We start from the raw sequence: 10380 nt of genomic DNA, 5'->3' as shown, positions 1-10380 counted from the left end.
ATTCATGCGTCATTGTTCATAGTCAACATGTATTTTTCATACACAAGCCTCCTCTGCAGCTTCACCAGAACTCCAATATTACACATTTAATTAACAGGTAAACCAACATTTTTCTCTGTGTTTCTACACTCTCCCTCTCTGTGGAGATCCAGACAAACCCCCGCTTAACCAGGCCAACATGGGTCTATTGCATAACGCTCCCTAACAGAGTTTAGCTGTCCCAAGGTTATGTTAAAAGACCTCACTTACATAATGATCAGTCATCTATGAGTGTAGCTGACCCTCCCAGAGGCCAGTGTGATCCACCCAGGTCAATATGTCAAGTTGATCAAAATAAAATCCAGTTGTTTCATATTGAGTTTGATTATAAATACAAAATGTAGATCACAAACACAAAAATATTTTTTTAACTTTTAATGCTGTATTTCCATCACTTAATATCTTTCATTTGGCAACAGAGCAACAAACCAGCACACTTACATGAAGAAACTCTTGGTGCTTTGACCTTTATGCGTCAAACGAGCAGAGTGTGAGATATTTTGGAAAGTTTTCTCTTTTTGAGTTTAATACATGAACATAGAACATATGAACATAGAATCACAACAATAGGTAGTAGCAATAAAATATAGTGTGCTTTTTATTTTTCCAACATGACAAAAAGACAGCAGCACTGTATGAACTTTACCAAGTCTAGTTTTTATGTTAAATATTTGAAGTGAGCAATGCCTCCAAGGACAGCTTTAAGTTGAATTAAGTTAAGCCTGCATTAACTGATTTTTGGCTACTTAGTGATAATGCAACAAGCTGTAAACACATCATTTTGTTGTTTTATTGTTATAATATGACTTGTGTGGACTGAATACATTCATTCATTCATTCATCTTCTAACCGCTTCATCCTCTTGAGGGTCGCGGGGGGGCTGGAGCCTATCCCAGCTGACATCGGTCGAGAGGCAGGGTACACCCTGGACACGTCGCCAGACTATCGCAGGGCTGACACATAGAGACAGACAACCACTCACGCTCACATTCACACCTACGGACAATTTAGAATCACCAATTAATCCCCAATCTGCATGTCTTTGGACTGTGGGAGGAAGCCGGAGTGCCCGGAGAGAACCCACGCTGACACGGGGAGAACATGCAAACTCCGCACAGAAGGGCTCCCGCACCCGGGATCGAACTGGCAACCTTCTTGCTGTGAGGCGAGAGTGCTAACCACCACACCACCGTGCCGCCCCCGAGTGAATACAAGTGGCTGAAATTAGTTTCCTCCATGGCGTGGCTGGGCTCAGCCTTAGAGATAGGGTAAGGAGCTCAGACATCTGGAGGGAGCTCAGAGGAGAGCTGCCGCTCCTTTGCATCGAAAGGGGTCAATGGTTCGACCATCTGATCAGGATGCCTCCTGGGTGCCTTCCGTAAGAGGTGTTCCGGGTATGTCCCACTGGTAGGAGGCCCCAGGGTAGACCCAGAATACGCTGGAGAGATTGCATATCTCATCTGGCCTAGGAACGCCTTGGGGTCCCCCAGGAGGAGCTGGAAAGTGTTGCTGGAGAGAGGGATGTCTGAGGTGCTTTCCTTGGCCTGCTGCCCCCGCGACCCAGCCCAGGATAAGCAAATTTAAGTGGATGGACGCATTGGCATATTTCTTATAGAAAGATATGATGCCATTTTAAATAGCTGACAAGCCTGACATTTTTTTTTCCACTGAAAAGGATGTTGACTTAAAAAGATGTGTGTCCCATCTGTGATGGAATTAAAAATGTTTTTTTCTTAACAAAATGTAAGGTTAAGTGATTCCAGTATGTTTGAGTGCCATTTTAAGAGTTTTGGGCATATGTTGATGATCATTGGGATAATACTATGAATATCAATTATTTTCTCCAGTACAGTTGTGACATGAAACTTTCTTATCGTCCCATGTGCAATTTTAAGTAACTAGTGCCTCCAAAGTTTTTAAAGTTAAGCCTGCATTAACTGTTTTTAGCCACATGGGGGCAGTGCAACAAGCTCTAAACACAACATTTATGACTGCATAAAGTTAATATAGCAAGTGTTAGTGAGCAGTTGCCTATTTACGCATCCAGCAGACACCTAGCAACATAAACGTTTGTTTCAGTCTTGTTTCTGGCCACCTGGCAAATGTAAGTCCAATATTTTCTCTCCTTTTGGCTCTGTATTTGGTCTTCACCACCACTGAGAGACATATCTGGCCCTTTGAAAATAGATGCATTCATTTTAAATGGTGTGACAGTCACTGCCCTCATTCTTCAATGCATCCTTTACGATGGCATAAATACAGCCAAGAGGTACAGTACAGGCCAAATGTTTGGACACACCTTCTCATTCAATGTGTTTTCTTTATTTTCATGACTATTTACATTGTAGATTCTCACTGAAGGCATCAAAACTATGAATGAACACATGTGGAGTTATGTACTTAACAAAAAAGGTGAAATAACTGAAAACATGTTTTATATTCTAGTTTCTTCAAAATAGCCACCCTTTGCTCTGATTACTGCTTTGCACACTCTTGGCATTCTCTCCATGAGCTTCAAGAGGTAGTCACCTGAAATGGTTTCCACTTCACAGGTGTGCCTTATCAGGGTTAATTAGTGGAATTTCTTGCTTTATCAATGGGGTTGGGACCATCAGTTGTGTTGTGCAGAAGTCAGGTTAATACACAGCCGACAGCCCTATTGGACAACTGTTAAAATTCATATTATGGCAAGAACCAATCAGCTAACTAAAGAAAAACGAGTGGCCATCATTACTTTAAGAAATGAAGGTCAGTCAGTCCGGAAAATGGCAAAAACTTTAAATGTGTCCCGAAGTGGAGTCGCAAAAACCATCAAGCGCTACAACGAAACTGGCACACATGAGGACCGACCCAGGAAAGGAAGACCAAGAGTCACCTCTGCTTCTGAGGATAAGTTCATCCGAGTCACCAGCCTCAGAAATGGCAAGTTAACAGCAGCTCAGATCAGAGACCAGATGAATGCCACACAGAGTTCTAGCAGCAGACCCATCTCTAGAACAACTGTTAAGAGGAGACTGCGCGAATCAGGCCTTCATGGTCAAATAGCTGCTAGGAAACCACTGCTAAGGAGAGGCAACAAGCAGAAGAGATTTGTTTGGGCCAAGAAACACAAGGAATGGACATTAGACCAGTGGAAATCTGTGCTTTGGTCTGATGAGTCCAAATTTGAGATCTTTGGTTCCAACCGCTGTGTCTTTGTGAGACGCAGAAAAGGTGAACGGATGGATTCCACATGCCTGGTTCCCACTGTGAAGCATGGAGGAGGAGGTGTGATGGTGTGGGGGTGTTTTGCTGGTGACACTGTTGGGGATTTATTCAAAATTGAAGGCACACTGAACCAGCATGGCTACCACAGCATCCTGCAGCGACATGCCATCCCATCCGGTTTGCGTTTAGTTGGACGATCATTTATTTTTCAACAGGACAATGACCCCAAACACACCTCCAGGCTGTGTAAGGGCTATTTGACCAAGAAGGAGAGTGATGGAGTGCTGCAGCAGATGACCTGGCCTCCACAGTCACCGGACCTGAACCCAATCGAGATGGTTTGGGGTGAGCTGGACCGCAGAGTGAAGGCAAAGGGGCCAACAAGTGCTAAACACCTCTGGGAACTCCTTCAAGACTGTTGGAAAACCATTTCAGGTGACTACCTCTTGAAGCTCATGGAGAGAATGCCAAGAGTGTGCAAAGCAGTAATCAGAGCAAAGGGTGGCTATTTTGAAGAAACTAGAATATAAAACATGTTTTCAGTTATTTCACCTTTTTTTGTTAAGTACATAACTCCACATGTGTTCATTCATAGTTTTGATGCCTTCAGTGAGAATCTACAATGTAAATAGTCATGAAAATAAAGAAAACGCATTGAATGAGAAGGTGTGTCCAAACTTTTGGCCTGTACTGTACTAGAGGGCAGAGTCAAAATTTTGACAACAAGGTGATGGTAGAGGAGGTCGTAATGATGTACCTTTTAACAGAGGAATGCAGCCATTACATACATCAAGGCATGTAGATGGAGAATTCTTTTCACTGTATTACTGATTCATTCTGTTCTGCCATTTTTTAATATGTCTTCGTCGTGTCCTTTGGTTGTGTTTCGCTTGAACTACGCTACTACACCACACTGCCCTAGAGATCTCTGTTAGTACGGCTCCATTTTGTGTGTATCCGTAAGCTTTCAGAAAAGTTGCACCAATATGAAAAAAATGAACATAAAGTACGTATGTCCACATACATATCTAACCATTGAGCATAATGGCTTAATCAGAGCTTCTCTGCTGAAAACTGCTGCCTGCTTCTAGAAATAGGATTGGTGAGAGCTGTGAGAGTCAACTAAAACAGTAAAACTGCAGGTCATAAAAACAAAACAACGAGCTGAAGGATGCTAAAATGCTCCCAAAGGCTAAGGAGAGTTATTGTTTTGAAGCTGTTTATATCAAGTTGTTTATTGTGTTCATCCCCCTCACAGCCACACCACAAATTGTCACAACACATAATGGGGGGCTGTAATTACTCTGAATGATAGTCAGTGTGTGGATCAGAGCATTTTGTTTGTGCCTGTGTTTTGTCTACGCTGTTTGCACGCCCTCCTCTGTGACTGTCTCGTCTTTTTTGCCCACGTACTCTCGTCTTTCAAACAAACAGGTGTAGAACAAAACACTCCTGCTATTCTCTCAGCGCCCTCCTCACTCTTTGCCTCCCACCTCTCTCCCTGATCCCCCCCTTCGTCTCCCCCTGCCCGTGCAAATGTCAGCCTTCACATCCTCTGCTATCAAAGGCACCTCGGTCGCAGCAGGATCCACCCAAACCTGACTGCTCCTCTCACATCATACAACTTCACAGGGAGAGGGAGACGGAGGCACGACGAGAAACGTTTGCTCTCCCTGAAACGCAGAGTGGCTCGGTTAAACAAACGGGTACAGAAACATGCATGTTTGGTTTGTGCAACTTTTTGCTCAGTAATGTCCAATACAGGATCTGATTGGTCAAACACACAAGATTCAAACCTGCACGTCAATAGCTTCACCTTCTGACCCACTGTCACTGTCATTACCAACAATATGATACACTAGCACAGATGTTACTGTAAGATGGTGACCATCAAATCCACCTCAGTGTGTTTGTCTGGTGGTGTCACAACAAGATCTTGTCTGGTCTTTTACTGTCCAGGGTGGGTCTAATGATAAGATGCTATCAAGTTGCATTGTGGGACATGTAGGAGCCAGACGTTTTTTGCATTTGACCCATACTATAGAGACGAAGAGTCAGGATATGTCGGCTTCAGACGTTCTCATTTTGATCTGTAATCTGTCTATCCCTCAACTATATGGAAGCGCAAAAATCACTGGAGTAACCCTTTAATGTTCAGTGTGAAAACATAACTTCATTTTCACTTTTGTAACATGTTTTTAGCTTTTAAGTCCAGATAAAACAGTATTTCAAGCATTCTCATTTGACAGCTAAACAGTACACTAAAATATGTTTCTGAAAACATTTGAGGTGAGAAATCGACAATGCAGTAACAGAACACTGATTCATATTTAAACAGTGCTGCCCAGTTTTGCCCAGTTTGACAGTTTTGACTGCAGGTCACAAGCAGTGACATGTTGTGTTAGAAACTCTGCAGCTCTGGTTGTTTACGTTCACAACTTCTTCCTCTTCTTCCGAGTAGTGCTTTTAATGGAAGAAGTTTTTTTTTTTTCACATATTATCCATAGTGAGAGTTTCAGCAAATATGACCAAGTTATTTTTATAAAAGTTACCAACTACAGATTTATGGGAAGAAGAAAATCAATAAAAATCTGGCAGGCTTTTTGAGCAAAATGCTGTTTTCTTGTTGTCCCAACATTCACTTTCTGGTGATCAAAGCTGTTCTGAGCACGTGTGATTAACAGTCATGTGCGTCTGCGGACTGGAGGGTGGCGGGCTCCTGTCAGTGGGATGTGAAATACAGAGGAGATCTTTAGCCCTTGTGGCGCTGCGGCCCTTTGGAGCTCACTGTAGTTAATTAGTGGCATGGCCTCGGGACTTTTATCTGCTCTGTGTATTGGAGACAGAGAGATGGTGCTGATGCGGCACTGGGGAGCTGCTGTGACCTGTGTGTGTGTGTGTGTGCGTATGTGTGAAGTGAATCCGTAAGAGCGTACTGAGCTGGTTGCATGTTTGCGTGCAGTGCACTGAATATTCGTGTGTGTGTGTGTGTGTGTGTGTGTGCGTGTGTGTGCGTGTGTGTGAGAGAGCTACAGAGGGCTCATCAGGGTCTTTGAGAGATGATGAGGGGTTGGCTGAATGGGACTTGAAAGGCTGAGAGAAGGGAGTGAGTGAGTCAAACAGGGCATTAGCGCTCGATTCAGTATGGTGCTGCAAAGAAATGAAAGAGTAGGAGATGATGAAGAGGTCACTTTACCCTCACTGGTCAAAACAAGAGCTCTCTAATTACTACACGTCTTCCCTTAATTCTGGTCTGTGAGTAGAAATGAGTCTCTTTTCATTCAGGGATTTCTCTCCGCAGGAGTGCACAGGAGCAAAACTGCGGTTCTAGAAAGACGCCGTTTTTTTTAACCAACCCTAACATTCACCTCTGATGTTTTGGATTTTTGTTGATATACCCAACTATACCTGCAGGAAATAGGCTAAGTACAGAAGACAACCTGGAAAACAAGAAAAACAAGACTAGGTCAACACCTGGCGGCATTCACTCAGTCACAGACTGTTGCTAGGACACCTAAAACACACATAAAACATGGCTTAACAGTGACAACATTAAACAAAAGTACAAAATTCAGCTCCATTTTAACTCACAGGGTTCAAAGACAAAACAACTGCTGGACACTTCTTCCCTTATTAGCATAATTCAATGGCATTTTGAATTGCATAAATTATCTTAGCAGATAGCAAAATTTGCCACCAACGTTACTCCTATGAAGCTGCGAACAACAGCAACAAAGGTTATGTTACAAAATTTGGCTCCATTATAATTCACAAGGTTTACCAACAAAACAGCCGTCTTACAACTGACACAGTTTCCCCACCTAGCATGCTAACTAATTAGCATGATTCTGCATTCTATTTACCTCAGAAGTTGGAGGTCGGAGCTACGAATGATGCTGTACTCAACTTGATCATGTTCCAGTACAACAAGATGGAAAACCAAGATGTTAGCAATACCAGTTCAAGCAAGGTTAGCCATTGTTACCAATACCAGTTAAAAACAACAAATTGTGCCGTATGTTGTGCATAAAAACACTGTAGCAGCATGTCACTGACATAGTTTTGCATTGATAGGGCTGGCCTTGCATTCTGCAAAATAAAGGAAGAGGGTATGTGAAGGGAAGGGGTCAGAGAAAATAGAATAATGTTAGGGAAGGTTTTGGCTTGAAAGATTCAACTCCTCTCTACCCCAGTATTTTTTGTACAGTCCCTAAAGAAACAAATAATCTACTCACCATGAACATTTTAATATGAACTGATGCATTTTGAATACAGGTTGTCATGTGCAATAGGAAGTGTTTCATCTTCTGAGTCAGAGGATAAGTGTGAAAAGTCTCACCAGGAAGTAGCAGGTAATGTTGAGTTGAATAGTACAGGTGTAAACAAAAAAGAAGAAGAAAAAAACAGATGAGAAAATAATACAACACAAGAGCAAAGAGTAAGGAAACCATCAAGGTGCAATATGAAGTTGTCAGCCATGAGATATTATTTTTCTCTGAAATAGTGATAACAGACGACATATTAACAGCCAGCAGAAGAAAAGTATCACTTCATTCAGTATTTGAGGAGGTTTTAGTATAGTAGTAATCAAAAATCATGAAAAAAAGTCATAGTATAGTATGGAATCACAAATCCTGAAAAAAAAAGTCATAGTATAGTATGTCATCAAAAATTATAGCATGTCGTCCGAAATCATGAAAAAACGTCATAGTATAGCATGTCATTCAAAATCATGGAAAAACGACATAGTATAACATGTTCCCAAAAATCATTAAAAAACATCATAGTATAGCATGTCGTCCAACATCTTGAAAAAAGTCATAGCATAACATGCTGTCAAAAACCATGAAAAAACGTGATAGTATAGTATGTTGTTCAAAATCATGAAAAAACATCGTGGTATAGCATGTCGTCCGAAATCATTAAAAAATGGTCATAGGACTGATGTCTTCAAAAATTATGAAAAAAAAGTCACTGTATTTCATGTCGTTAAAAATTATGAAAAAAAATCACAGTGTAGTATGTCGTCTGAAATGATAAAAGAAAAGTCATAGTATAGCATGTCGTCCAAAATCATTAAAAAAATGTCATAGTATTGTATGTCGTCAAAAATCATGAAAAAAAGTCATAGTATATCATGTAAAAGTTATGATAACACGTCATAGTATAGTATGTCGTCTGAAATCATGAAAAAATGTCATAGTATAGCATGTCGCCCAAAATCATGAAAAAAATGTCATAGTATAGCATATTCTTCAAAATTATGAAAGAACACCATAGCGCAGCATGTCGTCAAAAATCATGACAAAACATCAGTATGTCGTCTGAAATAATCAAAAAATGCCATAGTATAGCATGTTGTCCACCATCATGAAAAACCTCATAGTATAGTATGTCTTCAAAAATCATGAAAAAACCCCCACATAGTATAGCATGTCATCACAAATCATGAAAAAACATCATAGTTTAGTATGTCGTCTGGAATCATTGAAAAAAAAAAAAAAAAGTCATAGTATAGCATGTCTTCAAAAATCATGAAAAAACGACATAGTACAGCATGTCATCCAAAATCATTGAAAAAAAGTCATAGTATAGCATTGTGTCATAATTAATGAAAAAAAGTCATAGTATAGCATGTTCTTCAAAATTTTGAAAGAACGCCATAGCATAGCATGTCGTCAAAAATCATGACAAACCATCATAGTTCAGTATGTCGTGTGAAATAATCAAAAAAAATGTCATAGTATAGCATGTTGTCCAAAATCATTGAAAAAATGTCACAGTATTGTATGTCTTCAAAAATCATGAAAAAAACCGTCATCGTATAGCATGTTCTTCAAAATCATGAAAGAACGTCATAGCACAGCATGTCGTCAAAAATCATGAACAAACGTCATAGTTTAGTATGTCTTCAAAATCATGAAAGAACGCCATAGTATAGTATGTCGTCTGAAATCATTAAAAACATGTCATAGTATAGCATGTTGTCCAACATCATGAAAAACATCATAGTATAGTATGTTGTCAAAAATCATGAAAAAAAGTCACAGTATAGCATATATCGTCTGAAATCATTAAAAAAATCCATATTAAAGTATGTCTTCAGAAATCACGATAAAAATGTCATAGTATAGCATGTTGTCAAAAAACATGAAAAAAAGTCCAAGCATAATTTGTCGTCAAAAACATGAAAAAAAGTCATAGTATAGAACGTCGTTCAAAATCCTGAAAGACTGTCATAGTATAGTATGTTGTGAAAACCCATGAAAAAAGTCATAGTATAGTATGTCATCAGAATTTTCATGAACAATGAAACAGAAAAGATGATGAATCATGAAAAAAATTCATAGAACAGCATGTCCTCCGAAATAATAAAAAGTCGTAGTCATGACAGCATTTTGTCAAAAACAACAAAAAAAATCAAGAAAAATGTCATAACTGGTATATCATCAGAATTTTAACAAAAAAATGTTATACTATAGTAAGTCATGGCAAAAATCATATAAACTGTATAGTGTTGTATGTTGTGGAAAATCGTAGGGAAAGTCATAGTATACTGTGTCGTCAAAAATCCTGAAAAAAAGTCACAGTATAGTATAAAAAGTAATGGAGTGGAGATTGTTATTTTCCTTAAGTGTGTTTTGACTGCAGTTCTCTGCTTCACTACATATCACAATCTCATCCATCACTGAGGATAAATGGAGTCATTAACAGGGAACACTAGTCAGTCAGCAGAGCAGAGACAAAGGAAAGTCAAGTATGAAAGACTAAACTGACTTGACTTTAAAAGTTTGTTCTGCAGTTTTTAAAATAAAATCCATGCTGAGATATCAGAAACATAAAACACCCACACCCACATACAGTGCTGTGCTGTCTGTGAGATTTGACGACCCCATAACTCAAATATTACATTTCAAATGTTGAGAATCTGTCAATACTTTCGGGGAAAACCATTTGTTATCATGCAACAACACTAAGTCTTGAATTGTAGCTGTACTGAACTGCACTTGAAATTTAGTGAAGAAATGGACATGTGCTTCATTGAGGATCTTTGTTATTCTCTGTGGCAGGGAGACAGCTGTAGTGATCAAAACATATTCTTCCTAACAACAACATTTTCCATTTTCTTGTCTT

This window comes from Epinephelus lanceolatus, chromosome 21 (assembly GCF_041903045.1).
Source record: "Epinephelus lanceolatus isolate andai-2023 chromosome 21, ASM4190304v1, whole genome shotgun sequence".
Lineage (NCBI taxonomy): Eukaryota > Metazoa > Chordata > Actinopteri > Perciformes > Serranidae > Epinephelus > Epinephelus lanceolatus.
This window is presented reverse-complemented; position numbering follows the sequence as displayed.